This window comes from Canis aureus, chromosome 21, assembly GCF_053574225.1.
Source record: "Canis aureus isolate CA01 chromosome 21, VMU_Caureus_v.1.0, whole genome shotgun sequence".
NCBI lineage: Eukaryota > Metazoa > Chordata > Mammalia > Carnivora > Canidae > Canis > Canis aureus.
The window spans coordinates 12662438-12680430 of record NC_135631.1 but is presented as its reverse complement, the minus strand read 5'-3'; the positions used below and the strand labels follow the sequence as shown (position 1 = coordinate 12680430).

At 36.3% G+C, this 17993-nt stretch overlaps 1 protein-coding gene across 17 annotated transcripts in view; it reads left to right on the top strand.

Annotated features, from left to right (window-relative positions):
- PHF21A (PHD finger protein 21A) overlaps positions 1-17993 on the top strand; it is a 196928-nt gene that overhangs the window by 12299 nt on the left and 166636 nt on the right. For 14 of the 17 annotated variants that reach the window (XM_077863020.1, XM_077863034.1, XM_077863031.1 and 11 more), the window contains 2 exons: positions 16170-16210; positions 17573-17684. The gene's annotated coding sequence lies outside the window, so the exon portion shown is untranslated. The remainder of the gene's footprint in view (positions 1-16169; positions 16211-17572; positions 17685-17993) is intronic. The other 3 variants (XM_077863021.1, XM_077863024.1, XM_077863025.1) reach the window with 1 other exon arrangement.

Below are 17993 nucleotides of genomic sequence, written 5' to 3'. Positions count from 1 at the left end.
AAAAAAAAAAAACAAAAAAAAATTTTATTTCATAGGTAATAAATTTTTCATTACACAAGAAGTTTTATTTGTTTAAAAAGTCTTCCTGGTCCTAGAACGCACTCCTTGTGTCTAAGGTGCCTTAATGTTTCTTTAGACTCATATTTAGTGAAGTGCTGAAGCCTGGCCTTAAAATTCTAAGAACTGGGTCTGACGGGGCATAGCAGTTTATTTGAATTACAGTATAGTCAGTTTATTTATTTATTTGAGAGCGAGAGAGGGAGGGCACACAGGAGTGGGAGTAGGGGGTAAGTGGTAGGGATGGCAGAGGGAGAGGGAGAGAGAATCCCAGGCTGACATCATACTCAGAGTGGAGCCCCTTTTCAGAACCTCGAGATCATGAAATCAGGAGTTGGATGCTTAACCAACTGAGCCACCTAGGCACCCCCAGTATAATCAGTTTTAACAAGCCAATTCAAGGGATTTCTCATTGGCAGCATTCATATGTGCTTTTCATCTTGGTGGCTCAGACCATGCCCTAGGACATATTTTCTTATTTCTCGAAATAGTCCTAAAAGTGTGTAGAGGGCTCAGTTCATGTCATGGATGGTCAAACTGAGGCAGAGACAAGAATTCAAAAAGTGAATGGTAGAGCCTAATTTTCCTCTATTCTACTTTTGGCCTTAGCTTCTTGTCTCCAAACTTTAAAAAAGTACTGCTACCAATAAATATGTTTATATGTAATTTTCTGAATTAGTGTTTTATGCATGTTACAAAATATACAGGGAAGCTGAAATTTTTAAAAGGGTGATATTTAAAAATATAAATTGCAATAATTCTTTCCATGGCCCCCTTCCTTCTCCAGGGTGGGTGCACCCACTTGGAGCTGACAACTTTAGATAGGCCATTCTTCTGCGGAAGAGGCAGTCGTGAGGACACCTGGAGGACAGTTGGCACTAGGTGTGGGCCTTTTAAGTTGGAGTGGTCTTTTGTAGCTTTTTAGTTTTAAAGAAACAGCCTTTCTTTCTGTGAAAGGCTGAAAGATTGAGAGTAAAGGCCTTGAGAGAGGTGAGCTTAAAAGACAGAAATATAAGCCTTATTTGTTTTCTTCAGAGTTGACCAAAGGCAAAAGGCTGCCTACCCCAACAGCTCTTACTCCCACCATAGAGATGGCAGTGCCTTTTTCTGTTGTTGTTAGGCAGTTTATAGAACGCAGGATAGCTTGGTAAGCGTCTTCTCTGTGCCTGATATGACGTAACAGTGTGGAGTATGCAGCATGCATGTTAAGTACAAGTGGTTGTATTTGGCTTGTTGCTGCAGCATTTTTGAGGATGTCTTAAAAAGCAGTTCTCATTCGATAGAGTTGGATATGTACAAATAATTGAAATCATCATTTCATGAAGACCAAACTTTGTAACTCAGATTACTCTATTTAGTATTTGTTTATTTCTCTCCTCTCCTTCTCCTCCCCCCCCTCCCCCCCCCCCCCCCCCCCCAGTACTTCAGAGCTGAATTCTTTTTCTGAAAGGAACAGATGCTGTTAACTTATCAGGACCTGATACTAAAAAGCCTACAAAAGTCTTTGTGCTGCTTATTTTCTTTATTTAATCTATATGCAAAGCATATTGTAATTATTGCTGTTAGAAGGTTTTAAACTGGTGGTTCCCCACCCTTTTTGTGCACAGGGGAGATAGATTAGGAATGCCAAATGGACAACTTGGTATAAAGAAATAATGACCACTGAAATAAAACAGGAGTTCAAATAAAAAGCAAACCACATACAAATGTAGAATGAAAATATCTTTTAGTAAAATGTTAGCATGCTGTACTTGGAACAGATGCCACATTAATTCAAAAGAGAGCCCAGAAAATGTGGCAACTTTACGATGTCAATGGAGGGAGCTGCAATAGTTCCTTTTCTCATTGTGTCAAGTTCTTAGTACCTCCAGGTCCAGTTCTGTTCTTCTGTATTTATTTTTCTGTGTATATTACATGTTAGCATAGGAATATTAAATCTATGCTCTTTATTTTTATTTATGTAATTAAATATATTGTCATACTAGTAGATATTAGGGTGGAAAGCCCAATGACTTGTAACTAATGATTTTTGTTTTAAATATGTATATCAAAATATTCAGAATCTGAGGTAAAAATTTATTTTTCTCTCACCTTTCAAGGGACATTTATAATAATAAGGTAGTATAAGGATTGAGACTTTCAAAGAGGTCTGTGCCTTTTTTTTTTTTTTTTTTTTTTTTTTTTGAGGCCCATCCTTTTTTGAATGTAGAATTTGGACAAGTTACAAAACTATGAGAATTTTGCATTTTTTTCTCATTTAAATTTGTAGTTATCATTGGACATTTGTTATGGTTTTTAAGTAGCTTAGATTCATTCATTCCTTTTGCGGTGTTCTTTATGGTGTTTGGGAAGAAGAAGAAAGGGTGTTGGAAGGGTACTACCATACACACTTGGATACTTCCAGACTGACGTTCATTTTATAGAAGATTGCACTGGGACATCTCTGAATTGCCTGCTTCTTGCAGTGCATGGTTAGTGTGATTCTGAGTGTGGAGAGATATGGGCTGGGGGCTCTTAACCAGATTTACAGTGTGCCACTTCCTGAACAGTGCAATGATCTAATCACCGAGGGCATACCCTTTGTGCCTGCAAAGAAGTCTGGTATGCATGCTTAGAAGAGTACTACTAGTTTTTCTCTTAATTAGTCAAAGCACGAAGGCTTACAATCTAGTAATTTTGTTGAAAAGGTTAAAAGTTTTGTTTTCATGCAGTTCAGATGAAGGGAAGTTTTTAGCAAGGGAGTAAATAAAAGCTCAATGGTTGAGTATCAGGACTGGAGCTGGTGCCAGTTTGCATGGGCTCAAATCCTGCTTTGCCACATATTAGCTCTGTAATAATGGTCAAATCACTTCACCCCTCTGTGCTTTTGCCTCTGTTTCTTCATATGTGAAATATGAATAAATAATGGTATCCATAGCCTCAGATTGTTAGGAGGAATTAATAATTTAAGGTATAAACTTCAGTGAGTTCTTGACACATAGTATGCACTAAATAAATGGAAACTGTTGTTAGGTATCACTACTTAACCTTAATTCTCAAATCCTTTCTTCTTTTAAGGCTTGAGACAAATGTTGCATAGTGGGAAAAGAGCCTGAGCTTTGTGGTCTGACCCCTGGGTTGAAATCTCTGTACAGCCACTTAAAGTTGAGTGTGTGATCTTAGACTAATTATTTAAGTTCCCTTCAGCGAAGATGTCTCTTATATGTGCTGTATACCAAGCCCTGCGCTGTTCATTTGGATTTCAATTTCTTCATCTGTGATGTAGGGCTGATAACACCAACCTTCTGGGATTGATGTAATGATAAAATGAGGAAATCTTAAGACACTTGATAAGCAATAACTGCTGTTACCATTGTTACGGTAAAAGAGTAAATATGGGAAAAGAGTAAATATGGAACAGCTTAGCTGGAAAGGAGGGTTTTTTCCTGAAATGTCATGGTGAGAAAAGGTATGGATGGGAAAAGTGTATCTAATGAGTTCTTGTTTGTGAAAGTTCTGGGAGAAATAGAAAATATGTGGGAATATGCCAGTTTTAACAGACTTTTTAAAATATTATAAGGCACTTTAAAAAAAAAGCTCTTGGTGATAGAAGTCTCTTCTTATTACCAACATGGTGATGTGGTTTACAGTAGGTCACCTAGCATGGAGTCAGTAGTAGACCAGGCATTATAACTCAAAAGTCTAAAATCCTTATCAGCTGGTCAGTCACTTGGGTCAGCTGCTCAGGACAAAGTGTGTGCTTAACCCCTGAGAACACATGCTTGAGTAGAATAACTAGTGGAAACAATTGTAGAGGCACACAAATGCTTTCTAGTAACAATGGACATTATTTATTTGCCTTCTGATTTTGGGCATTTTGCCTTTGTGAAATTTCCTCTCATCTGGTGCTTGGTCTTTTCTTATGGTAATTTTAATTTTCTTTCTATATTTAACTGTTGTATGTTACCTATATTGAGCCTAGAAAGGCCTGAGAACAAGTTGGTTATGAGAAAAGCCACTCTTTTTTTTTTTTTTTTAAAGATTTTATTTATTTATTTATTCATGAGAGACAGAGAGAGAGAGAGAGAGGCGCACAGACACAGGGAGAGGGAGAAGCAGGCTCCCTGCAAGGAGCCTGACATGGGACTCAATCCTGAGTCTCCAGGATCACATCCTGGACTGAAGGCGGCACTAAACCGCTGAGCCACCTGGGCTGCCCCAAAAAGCCACTCTTTAAGTTTCTGCCTTACAATGACCTCAGACTTAAGATTTTTTTGTAAAATATCTGAGTTTTTAATATGTCCATTAGTGTGCATGAGTGTGTATGTTTGTGTGTATGTATCTTTCTGTAAGTGAAATCAGTAATTGAGGGAGGGGGAATGATCATTTAGTGTGAAATAGAGTTAATTTTATTCATTCACTACCAATTTGGATTTGAAACTTTTTTGGTCTTTCATCTGTATAGTTTTTTTTTTTTTCCCTAGGATTCGTCAAATGTATTTGTAATAGCTTACACATGAATATGGCATGTGTAACCACTGATGAGCATTTGAGTTAAAGTAGAATAATAGCTTCCATTAACTTTTTGTTCTTACTTACCCAACTGTACCAGTTCATAAAGGCCTAGAAGGTAGATAGAAGCATTTGCTAGATTTTATTTTGTCAGTGTTCCTAAAACCTTTCTGCTTTCTGAGCAGAAATTCTAGGAAGTTTGTGTTGATAAAGTGCTGTACTTTAGCTCAACAAATATTTAAAAAATTAAGGAGTTTTGTAGTAGACCATATAGTGGGGCTTGAACTCAAGACCCTGAGATCAAGACCTGAGCTGTGACCCAAGAGTTGGATGCTTAACTGACTGAGCCATGCAGGCACCCCTGTATAGTTCCAGTTAAAAAAAATTTAAGGTTACTTTACAATTGCTAAAGTGATCAGTAAGTGAAGCTTTGTAGTTTTAGAATTAGCATAGTGTATGTACAGTATTTTTTTTTTAAGATTTTATTTATTTATTCATGAGAATGCACAGAGAGGAGAGAGAGAGAGGCAGAGACACAGGCAGAGGGAGAAGCAGGCTTCATGCAGGGAGCCCGACGTGGGACTGGATCCAGGGTCTCCAGGATCACACCCTGGGCTGCAGGCGGCGCTAAACCGCTGAGCCACCAGGGCTGCCCATGTATGTACAGTATTACGTTTTCTTTATGTAGGGCTTACAAAAAATTGCTTCTTTTGGGTGAATGGAATTAAAGAATGTTAAAAGTATACTTCATTTTAATAAATATAGGAGTTAGACCCTATGAGGTCTTTGGGGTTGATTTAAAGAATTGTACGATTTTGAAAATCAGTCTGTCTCTGCCCAGTTTGTAAAAGTTGGGCCATTCATGTCAGGGCTGCACTCCTATCATACTTATGCGGGAACCTGTCTGGTTCAGTGGTACATTAGCTGCTTCGTAGAGAGATGCACATTGATTGCACATACTCCCTCCATGGCCCTTCCTTTCCCCTCTCCTTTACTATCCCTTTGCCATCTCTTCTGTATATATGCTGTCCTGTCTGCTGTGCATCACTCCCTCCAAGGCCACCACCATCTTATTCTCTGTCTTTTAAAAACAAAACACAACACCATTGTAATCATTAGTTTTTAAACAGAGCTGTTATCAAGACCTTAAGGCTTTAACAGTTTGTGGACCTCCTTATTTTGGGCTGTCAGCCAGAAGTTGGATAATAGATAGCTTAAAATCACTTGTGAAGTAACTGAGTATTTGTGAAACATTTTTTTATTTGGACTAAGGAAGGGAATAGAAAAAGACCTGTTTACCTCAGAAGTTGCTATATTTTCTGGTAGGGGGTGAGGTGGGGGCATAGTGGGGAAAGGGGGAGCTTTGTTACTTAAACTAAGGTAAGGGAAATAGGAAGCATTAATTAATTCGATTGTTCTCTGTAGTCCTGTGGACCTAACTGGAGAAGGAATTGGAAATTCTGGTGTTGCTGATTCTAAAAGTATTTTGACTGAATAATAGAGAAGGCTAGTAGAATTTCTTTAATTTGTAAAATGTAAAATACGGCTATAATGCTTTGTTTTTAGGCATTGATTGCATTTCATTAATTGGTAGTTGCAAAATAGCAGATCTTTTCCTTTCCAGATTTCTCCTAGTGGTTTTGAACTGTTAACTGAATTGTTTTGGTAAGAAAAGTGAAACTTGGAAATTAGCTGTGGTTAAATGTTAAGTTAATGGCTATATTGGATTTAAATTCAGTAGCTTCTAAGATCTATATGTAATACATTTCATCTATTATATAGTTATACATATTGAAAAACATTTGAGATGAGAATTTTAACTTTATAAGATTTTAAAAAACTTTTTATAGAAATTTAAAAACATATGCAAAAGCAGAGTGAGTAATATTAGCAAAAGCCACATACCTCTTAACCCAACTTCATGTTATCATTTTGCCAATGTTTACAGTGTGTGAAACATACAAGGAAAGTACTTTTATGTTTTTAAAACATGCAGTACAAAGAGATCTGTTAATATACTCAAAGGAAAAAATGTGTGTGAGAATGTTAACTCTTTTCATACATTGTAAATTTAATACTGGTAATCACCCTTTAGGAGAATACTGCTTTCATTTGTCTTTTAACTTATTGAAGATATCTGAGCCATCAGTAACTTAATGGAGAACCACATCCGCTGGTTTTTTTTAGTTTTCTTACCCCTTTCTGTCTTTGGAAACTCACGATTATTAGTTTTTTGAATTTACTATCCTTCTTACTTGCATCTTATTTTATGTACACTTGTCTATTGGCAACTTTTGTATGGTCTTTTCTAGAGTAGTATGTAGGGCAACTTCTTAAATCTTGTTCTGCATTTTCTCCTTTGAATGTTCTGTGTCTATGTCACATATGTGTATATAACAATTGACTAATAACACATGTTATAACTTGTAAGATAGTTTGTCGAGGAGGGAATTTTGACTATCTGCTATCCCTGGACCTGGTAATAGTGATTAGGAACTTAAGTTATTTGCTCCCTTGTTCACTCCTCTTTGGAGGAGTAGTAAGTTGTATATGTGCCTACGGTTGTGGGGCTTTTCATTACTAATCACTACAAGGTGATGGTAACCTTATTTCTGAATTTCCTTGCTTTTATTAGTTTAAATTAGACCCATAGGGGTAATTATTCCACCCCAATGCATGAGGAAGCATGGTCATTGGGTGTTGTGCATCTAAACCCCTGTGCAATGCATTGAAAAGGTATCTTTAATGTTATGATGCTGTTTGGCATATTTAGTTTAGTGCAAGGAGTGTACTTACTTAACAGGACCGCTAATAAGCTTCCTCTACACCAAAGATATATTTTTAAAAATTATACTTAAGACAACTTTGTAGTATTCCCCAGTAGAGTTCATCTAGAGCAGCAAAGTCTTTCTAAAATAAAACTTATTCCTTTAACCGGTATTCATTTAAGTGGGTTTCTCTGTACTTGGTTTCCATGGAAATAGCGAATAGCTAACGTTATTTATAAGGTGGAAGTAAAATAGGGTGCCTAATGGGACCCCATGCTGCTCTGATGAAGAGACTTAGGAAAAAAAATCCATGCTCATGGGATTTTTTTTTTTTTAACAAGGTTAATGGAAGCCCTGATTTCAGTCTTCTGTAACAGAACATATTTTTGGTTTTAAAGGCTAGCATTAATATCAAACAAACTTCTTTTTTTTTTTTGGTGTATATTGCTTTCACTTTCAACTTTTAGGACCACTTACTTATCAGCATGTTTGAGGCTTTATGCTTCAGACTCGTGTTTCTTTGTGGTTTTTGTTTCAAAAGTTAAAATCCCCAGCATATTGTAGCTTTTTCAATTTCTCATTGACATTTGAAAGTACAGATAAAATGCTAAATGTTCATTAATGATAGCAGCAATGATAAAGAATCAATATGTTGAACTACATAGCTTTATGTTTTGTTTTTAATGTGAGTGTTATGGAACCATGTTTAGTTTTCAGGCCTTAAGTCAGGATTCTCTTTTGCTAAACCTGTGTAGAGAGAAAAGATTCTGATTTTCTCTTGGGGTTAGGAACGGGGAAAATCTTAATTTCTCCTTTTTTTTTTTTTTTTAAGGATTGTTGTCAAAGCATTTTAATTGAGATAAATGTTAATTCTTTTAGTCTTTGAATGTGGATTTGGAGTAGATCTTGGCTCTTTCCTCATTTCTTCGGTAAGGCCTACTCTTAGTTTTCTAGGCCTACAGCAAAGCCTTGCATTTCTTAAGCCCCTTCAAGTGAAAGAATATCATTCCCTTTGTGTTTGTGTTTGTGACTGGGCTGTGTGTGTGTCTCAGTAATTTCTCTATAGCCTGAAAGGCACCTGCTCATTTTCTAGCCTGGTGAGTACAGCAGTGCTATATTGAGAAGTGAGGCGGTATGGGAAGACAATAAGGTGCTATAATTTTTATTTAGTTAGTTTGGTCGTCCTTAACAGCTTGTGATTGTTATCCGTTTTTCTGGAAGTACTCTGTGATTATTCTGGCTATCAATGCAGCAGGAGTTTTCTTCTGTGTTTTAAAAGCAAGGGTTGTAGTGTACTTAGGGCTCCATCAGGGGAGGAGTTTTTGTTTTGTTTTGTTTGTGTGTGTTTCTTTGGACAAGCTTCTGGCTATACTTGGGTTTACTGTGCTCTAATTTTTAAAAATTTGATTAACTTAGTCTTGTTGAATTTTTGTGTGAATTTTTATCTCCAGCAATTCACTAGTTTCTTCTGTGCATGTTGGTTGGTGCTATTTTATAAAATTTCTTCAGTGTGTCAGGTGTTTTAGTTTAGCTTTTTCTTGTATATTTTTAAAATCAGCTGTTTACTAGTGACCTTCCTTAGTGACTTTTACTTGAATTATCTTTGTGCTTTAGAGACATAGGAATTTGGGTCTATAATCCCATTTCTGAGAGAACAAGTCCCAGTAGTTGCAGTTAGTGCAATAGAAAGGGTTTTCACTGATGCAGTGCTGGGCATTGATCCTCCTCCTTGGTGCTTATGGTTTACACCCAGAACTCCCATTAGTGTTAATAGGAGACACTTGCTTAAATCCCTATACACCAGGATAAACCCAAACTCTTTTGTAATGCCTTATAGGTACTGAGTTGTTTTTTTGTTATTGATGGCAAGACAAGATGGACCTGGGTTAACTGATTATTAAGATAAGAATTTGAGTTATCTTGGGATATGGGGTGATTTACTAAGTCTGATCTGTAATTAAGTTTATGTTATGATTAGACTCAGAAAACATTTACAGCTTTGTGAGCTGTGGAAACTTTTGAATAAAGGATTTTTGTACTTTATAGCATGATGAAGGAAGATTTCTTCTTTCTGTCTATTTCTCCTAATACTTCTCATTTATAAAATAAATGATTTTATAAGTTTTTATACATATTGCAAGAGGACGTGGTAAAAATTATTTTTTAATTGTTAGCCTTCTCACAATTACTCTCTGGCCTTTTAAGTCTTTTGTCAGCTAATGTTGCTCACATTTTCAAACATATAGAAGCTAATAATGCACACTGTCTTAGAACTTGGACATTGTAGGGGATCCCTGGGTGGCGCAGCGGTTTGGCGCCTGCCTTTGGCCCAGGGCGCGATCCTGGAGACCCAGGATCGAATCCCACGTCGGGCTCCCGGTGCATGGAGCCTGCTTCTCCCTCTGCCTATGTCTCTGCCTCTCTCTCTCTCTCTCTCTCTCTCTCTCTCTGTGTGACTATCATAAATAAATAAAAATTAAAAAAAAAAGAACTTGGACATTGTAATAACTGGTCAAGTATAAAAAAAAATCACTGTTTACTGTGCCTGTCTGTGAATTGTGGATTTTTATTACTTTCATTTATTTATGCACAGCCTAATGGAAGAATTCCTAGATTGAGAGCAGTAAATCTGGGTTTTAGGTTGGGCTTTACCTCTTACTAACCTTTGTAGAATTTGGCTAGTCATGTAGACTTCTTGGATTGCTGTTCCCCTGTGGAATGAAGGAATGGATTTGGTTCTCTGGGGTGTCCATTCTAGCTGTAGGCTGTTTGAGGGCTTACTTTCATAGGTACTGAAGGACGTAGAGGACTGTAAGGCAATGATTCCCAGTCCCTATCCTTCAGAATCTTCTGGGGGGAATTAAAAAAAAATAGAGATATCTGAGCTCTAAATCAAACATCATGAGTGCAGAATCATTAAGGGTAGGCTGTGAATTTATGTATTTTTTGAAGTTTTACAGGTTTGAGAACTACTTGTGCAAGGCATTATTTGTATTCTACATGTGTGTTTGCGCGCGTGTGCACACATAGGGAGATAAGACATATAAGTTACAATGTGAGACAGTGTGGTTAAATTTTAAGATGAATGTGAGAGATGATAAACTATCTGAGAATTCAAAGAAGGGAAGATCTGGGAGTTGCAATGGTTAGGGAAGGTCTCCATTTATCACTGAATCTTTATCTGGACCTGAATGACTGGCTGAGATTTGGCTAGGTGGGGAGAAGGTAAAAAGGGTATTGTTGGCATAAGAAAGAAGATCCTCACAGTAAGTTTGGGAAGAGAAACAATTCTGAGGACAGTTGTAGTCTTTATTTCAGTATTCTTCTCTCGCAACTGCTGTATGTAGATTTCCTAAACATTTTGAGGGAGTGAACTGTGAAGATATTTTATGGAAAAGACTATTCCAGTCAGAGGGAAAAGCAAATAGAAGAGCCCTGAGAGGGGAACTTGTTTTGAGTTTTTGAAGTACAAAAAAGAGGTGAGTATGGCTGGAGCAGATTAAGCAGTGGGGAGAGGGGAGGAGAGGAGATCTGAGACTAACAGAGGCCCAAATCACTTAGAATCTCTTGAGCTGTTTTAAAGGACGGCTTTTTTTCTGAGTATGGTGGGATACCATTGGAGGAGATTTTGAATAGAGGAGTAACTGGATCTGTCTTGAAATTTGAAAAGGCACTCTGGCTGCTGAGAGAATAGACTGTAGCAAGACAAAGATGGAAAGGAGGGAGGGCAATTAGGAGGCTATTGTAATAATCTAAGTGAAAGATGAGGGTGGCTTGGACCAAGGAGGTTGTAGTGGAGTTGATGCAAGTGGTCCAAGTCTGTATTTTAATGGTGGAGGCAGGGTGGTTGGCTATTAGATTGGATATAAGGTGTGGAAAAAAGAGAAAAAGAGCCATGACTAAGGTTTTGGTCCAAAGGGATAAAGCTGCTACTTACTGAGGTAGGGATGACTCTGAGGAGGAAGTTGGGGGATAGGTGATCAAGAGTAATCAAACCTATTTGACAAGTGTTGAGTGGGCAGTTGGCTATATGAGTTTGGAATTCAGGGGAAAAGTCTGAGCTGGAGATAAAAGTTTGGGAGTCACCAGTGTACGGATCCTTTTATAGCCATGAGAGTGGGTGAGATTACCTAATGGGAAGAGTTCCAAGAACTGAGCCCTGGGGCAGTTCAGCTTTTTGAGGTCTTGAGAGATGAGAAGAAACCAGCATAAGAAATCCAGAACAGTGGCCAGAGAGATTAGGAGGAAAATCAAGATCGAGTGGTGTCCTGGGGGAGAAAGGATTTCAAGAAGGAAGGAATGATCATCTGGGTCAAATACTACTGATCAAAGATGGAAGTGAGGGCTGAGACTTTTCTATTGGCTTTAGCAACAGGGAGGTCATTGGTGATCCTAAGAATAGAAGACCAAAGCCCTAATGGAGTGAATCCAGTAGAGAATGAGAAGGAACTAGGGACAGTGATAATGGAGTTTTCCTATAAACAGGAGCATAGATGTGGGGTAGTAACTAGAGAAGGATATGGAGTTAAGGGAGGCTTTTTTTTTTTTTTTTTTTTTTTTTTTTTTAAGGTGAAAGAAACAGCGGTGCTTGGCTGGCTCCAGTCAGTGGAATGTACAACTCTTGATCTTAGGGTTGTGAGTTCGAGCCTCATGTTGGGTGTAATAAAATCTTAAAAAAAAAAAGATGGAAGAAACAAACAAAATGATCCAGTAATGAGGGGAAAAATTGATGCTTCTTGAAACTGAGGGGAGAAATGCTAGAGGGATGTCCATGAGAGGGTAAGAAGACAGATGGGGGACACAGGAATGATTATGATATTGGGGCCTAAAGGACTAACTCTTTTCTTCTGAACAGTTATTTGCATTTAAATTTATTTCAAACTTATTATGCTTTCTGTTAGAAGTTAGGAAGGGCAGATAAAAAACAGTAAAACTTATTGTGTATCAAATTAGTGTATTAGCTTGGTGTAGTAGAAGAGCAGAGATTGAATCTTCTGTGTAAGGTGACATTTTAAAGTGTCTTTGAATGACAATTATCTGTGCTATTCTAGTCCCTTATCAAAATTTATGATTGAGCACAGACTATAAACTTAATTGTTCGAATTTGTAGTGGGATGAATTTTAGCTTAATTTAAAACATGATCTAATGTTAATCCTTTTCTCTGCAAAATTTGTTTATTATTTAATATATGTTCTTCATATACAAAGGTTTTAGGTATTTTACAAAGGGTACTTAAGTTGTTATTAATCACCTTTGATTTATTGATGGTATTTTCAATTTTACAACCATATTAGAAATCTGAATGATTCATTTCTTTACCAATTCTAATTAAAGCAACTACCTGTGAAGTTCTGGAGAGGTGAACCATCTTCGGTTGGCAAAAAATCATGGGAAATTATGTTAGCAAGATAATATTCATTTCTAAAAGCAAAAATAATTTTATTTAGTTCACCATATGTGTTTTGAGTGTATTTTTAAAGAATAAATCTGTAGAGGGCAGCGTCGGTGGCTCAGCAGTTTAGCGCCGCCTTCAGCCCAGGTTGTGATCCTTGGAGACCTGGGCTCCCTGTATGGAGCCTACTTCTCCCTCTGCCTGTGTCTCTACCTCTCTCTCTCTGTCTCTCATGAATAGATAAATAAAATCTTAAAAAAAAGAATAAGTCTGTATTTGAAACATTTAAGCAAATACGGTTAAAATTTTTAACCACCTTAGCTCTGAGCGTGAAGAGTATGTGAGAAACAAGTGGACTTTAATCAGCTTAACATGAAGAAATCAAACTTGCATTTCAGACTTAAATACATTTTACATGTAGATAGTGTTAAAATACACATTTATATATACATTTTATTGCTAATTCTTACTAAATTATATAAATAAAATGTTTTTTATCAGTTTCCAAATGGTAGTCAAATAGTCATCATCTAATTAATAATCTTTGGTAGTTGTGACACACAGTGTTTAAAAATCATTAGTCTAAAAATAATTGACTCTTTTTTTGGTATCTGAACTTCTTTGCAAATCTTATTAAAGGTATGGGTCCTCTTCCCAGAATTCTTATACATATAGAATTTAGCCAGTAGTATTGTAGGGTTGGCAAATCCCTCTGAAGTCCATTCATGAGGCTCCCTTAGGCATAAAAGGATCTCAAGTTTTAAAACTTGCCCTATATAGCTTACTTATAATGATTTTTCTTTTTTTTTTTTTTTTTTTTGATTTTTCTTTAAAACTTTGTATGGGGACTTTTTCCAAAAATACTTTGCCAGTATTTATTGTAGTTTGTTTTTTTAGAAATGTTACTAGTGTGCCTGGTTGAGAGGAGGTGAGATTAGTGGAAAGGCCAGCTTGGTCAAAGGAATCTCAGGGTCCGGTCCGTAAGCTTTCTCCAGCTTTACAACCAATTGGTGTGTGACCTTTGGGGAAGTAATTTAACCTCTCAGGCTTTGATTTCCTATGTAATATCTACAGTCCCTGCAAGCAGTTTTATGAATAGTTTTATAATATCATGATTTCATGGTAAAATTCTTTATCAATTTGGGATTAACTCTGCTATTGAGTTTTGGAGAAAATGCCCTAGAGTTAAGATACACATCCATTGTATCTCCTTACTGAATATGACTTTTCAGAAGAGTTAATGTGACTTCACTTTGTCAGATGCCATATATGTGGAAGTAAAAATCCCAATTCTGTCCCGATCACTTTGAGTTTCAACATATTTCATATGTTATGGTTATAAACCATTGTTGTATGTGTTGGAATTGTCATCTCCAATTCTGTGGCTTGTTTTTTCATTCTCTCAATGGTGTTTTTAGGTGAATAGAGGTTCTTAATTTAGTACAATATATCAGTCTTTTTCTTTTCATTACATTTTAAAATGGCAGTATCTTTCTTTCTTTGGATAAAAAACTACTGTTTTTTATCCAAAGTGATTCGTTTAACAAATAATGCTGTGGGGGATTGATGCATAAGACATTATCACGAGGGATCCCTGAGTGGCTCAGCGGTTTAGCGCCTCCCTTTGGCCCAGGGCGCGATCCTGGAGTCCTGGGATTGAGTCCCGCGTCGGGCTCCCTGCATGGAGCCTGCTTCTCCCTCCTCCTGTGTGTGTCTCTGCCTCTCTCTCTCTCTCTGTGTCTATCATAAATAAATAAATCTTTAAAAAAAAAAGACATTATCACCAGCATGAAAAAGCTAACAAGAAATGTCTCATAGGGAAAGTAAGTCATCAGCAGAGTTAAGGGTCCACTCAGTCAATTCATTCATTTAACAAATATTTACTGAACATTTAATCTGTGCCTGATACTGTTCTGAGTGGTACAGAATCCTGTAGGTGCTATCTATAATGTTAAGAATTCACTTTTTAAAAATTGAGATATTACTGACCTATGACATTATATTAGTTTTGGGTGTGCAGCATGATGATTCACTATCTGCATATATTGCAAAATGATTATCACAGTAGGTTCAGTAAGCATACATCACCACACAGTTATAAATTTTTTCCTTGTGAGGATCCACTTTTAAATAATCACATCACTTTATAGACCTTTGCATGATTTTTTTTCTTTTGGTTGGAAGTCATTCTAATCTTGGTGACTAAAATAGACATTTATATGGACTTGAGAACTTTCAGAAGTACTGCTGCTAAAGAAAAGACAGGATAAAACAGCAAATTTAATTTCTTTTGAAATGTTAACTGCATGAATTGAGGCCCTTTCAAATTATTTTACTTCATGTTTGTTATGACTGTACTTGATTAAATAAAAATTTATAATCTGGATGACATGATTTTTTGAAATAATCCCTTGAAATGAGAACACTACTGAAGTAACATCACTCAACAAATATACTATGTTTAAAACATAAGTTTAGAGCATTGAATGTAGAGTTTAAATACTTAATACTAAAATATTAAGAGAAAAGCCTTGTTTCCTAATGTTTTTTAACTGAAAAAGAAGTTTGGGGTGAGGCAGAGTTAAACGATATTGGGATGTCTGGCTGGCTTCATCAGTAGAGCATGTAACTCTTGATCTCAGAGTCATGAGTTCAAGCCACACTTTGAGTGTAGAGATTACTTAAAAATAAAATTAAAAAACAAAACAAAAACAAAAACAAAAAACAAAACCAGCATAGCCTGACTTGACTTTTCTAACTTTGAAGTCAACTTAATGGAGTTTAGTTAATCTTAAAAAATGCAATTGATAAAAGCATCATTGAGCATTAGATCGAGATCCCAAAATCTTAATTTTCTTTCTGGCTCTATCACTGATTAAATATGTGGCAGAGAGAAAGGCACCCTTGTGTATGTATTACAGTCTGAAGTGGTGAGACTTGAAGAATGTGAATGAAAAGTTTAATTGAAATTACAGTGATACATATAAAATGCTGTGAATTTTAAAGCCTTGTAGAAGTCCATTTCAAGATTAATTGAAAAAAGACACTTTAAATAGACAGAACTAAGTGTCAGTGACGTTACCTTGTTACTATAAAGCAATGAACAATGAGACCCATTTGTTGGGGATGAGCCTGTATTTGTGTGTTACTTAGATAAGGTGCATTTTATTTTTGTGTGTCTCTTAGGAAAGGGAAACCATCATCTTACTTTCCTTGTCTTGGAAAAACTGGAATAGTGAAAAATGGAAAATTAGAGATTTAACTGCCTTTGAATTTTTTCCTTGCTGTGAAAACTACCTCTCTTTCCTTTTTTGAGAGGGTGGGGTGGCGGTTAAAGCTTTGGAGATTTTTGTGTTTTGTTTTTTCATAAAGTCAGAAATCTTTAAGTCTTCAGCTTTTGATGACATGTCGTAAATCTGTGTTTGTAGTCTAATTCTATTTTCCCCTTCTTCTGCTGTAGGGAGCAAGAGAGCTGAAGGAGAGCCTGTTTCCCCAAAATTGGTAAGTACTTTCATGAGGCAGGCGTAGTGTGCCTGATGCTAGTTGGGTAATAATTCAAATGTTCAGTGATTTTTTTTTTTTTTCAAAAAAACTCTCTCCCAGAAATGAAGCTTTACTGTTTGCATTGAGTGAAAGTGAATTTTTGTCTAATTTCACGTAACCGTATCTCAAATGCATTTGTGTTTCTAATAATACTGCTAGGCTTGCATGTTCCTACATTTGATAACCTGTTAAAATGTAAAGGTCCCCTTTGCCAAAAATGCCCTTAATGCAGTGGTTAGAGCTGAAAATTCTAAAGTCAGGAATTTCAAAAGTTCAGGTTCCTATTGTGTTTTGTATTACTTAATATGCTGTTAAATTTGATGGCCTTAGTATATGTGCAAAATGGCTAGGTTAATGTAACTATGGGAACCTTGACTTTGAAATTTGGGACTCTTAAGCATTTATATCCTTAAATGTAATGCTGGATTGGCTTCATTTCTGATACTACATTTTTAGTGTGTGTTTGTATAATTCTAAAAGAGGAAAAAATAAGAGAGACAGTGAAATGTAGCAGTGTGGGGGCATATAGGCAAACATATTTTTTTTCCTATTATCTACTTTAGTATCTACTCTAACAGCTTATAAATTGTCACACTTTAATCATTTTTTTGAATGTCTAATTCAAGATCACAGATTGCACAGGGCAGTCTAGTGACTAAGGATCAAACAAATATTAACCTTATTTGGAGAGCATGTATTATGAAAAAAAAAAAAATGAAACCAGAGCTGGAATAGTATCATTCCCTAATACAAGGCTACTTCTTTTTGTTTTTGTTTTTTAAATTCTCTCTCTCAATTTTTAATTAATTTAGTGGCTGGAGTAGATATTTGGTTAGGGCTTCTTTTTGATAATTTACTGTCCTTGAGGTGTCTCTCTTATCTTTTAGGGATTGGGCTTTGAACATGAAAGGGAGGCATTTGAACCAGTTAACCTTGCATTTTACTACCTTTTTATTCTACTTGCTTGTCTCTCATGGAACCTTTTTAAATAAATAATCAAGACCCTATAGCCCTTTTCTTTGAGATGTGATAGAATCACAGAATTTTAGAGAAGAGACCTTAAGGGCTTTTTCTCTTCCAGTCTTTTACCGGTATGGCAATTTCTTCTCCTATATCCCAGACAGATTGTTATTCAGGTACATATTGAATACTACATTAAAAAAAATGTAGCTCATTATTTTCTGTAATGTTTTCTGAGGAATTCTAGTTCCACAGAAGTGAGTAAATATTATTGAGGTGGGGTGGGGGTGGGAAAAATGTTCTGTGGTCAAATAATTTGGGAAATGCTGCGTTAAAGTTAAACAGGTTTCTTTACTGCAGGACTTCTCAGAACCTTTAATATGCTAATGTGCATTGTGAATCTCCAAGAGGGGGATATGATATGCAGCATTCTTGAATACTTCTAATGACAGGGAGCCCACTACCTCATAAGGTAACCCATTCCTTTTTTGTACAGCTCTAATCCTTAGTTTTTCCTTAAATTGATCTGAAATCTATCTTCCCATAACTTCCACTTCTATTAAAGTACTTATTTTGGTTATGCCAAGACCACCACACCTTCTTGTGTTACCCTTTGTGTAGTAAATATTTATATGATTCTGCCCAGGCTTATCTGGACAGTTTTTTTTTTTTAATCATTAAATAGCATTCTATAGGAAATGTGGCAATCAACTCTAAAATCTTCTCATTGTCACTGTGCTCTTATACACTACTCTCCAGACTCCATTCCGAATTTCTGTAA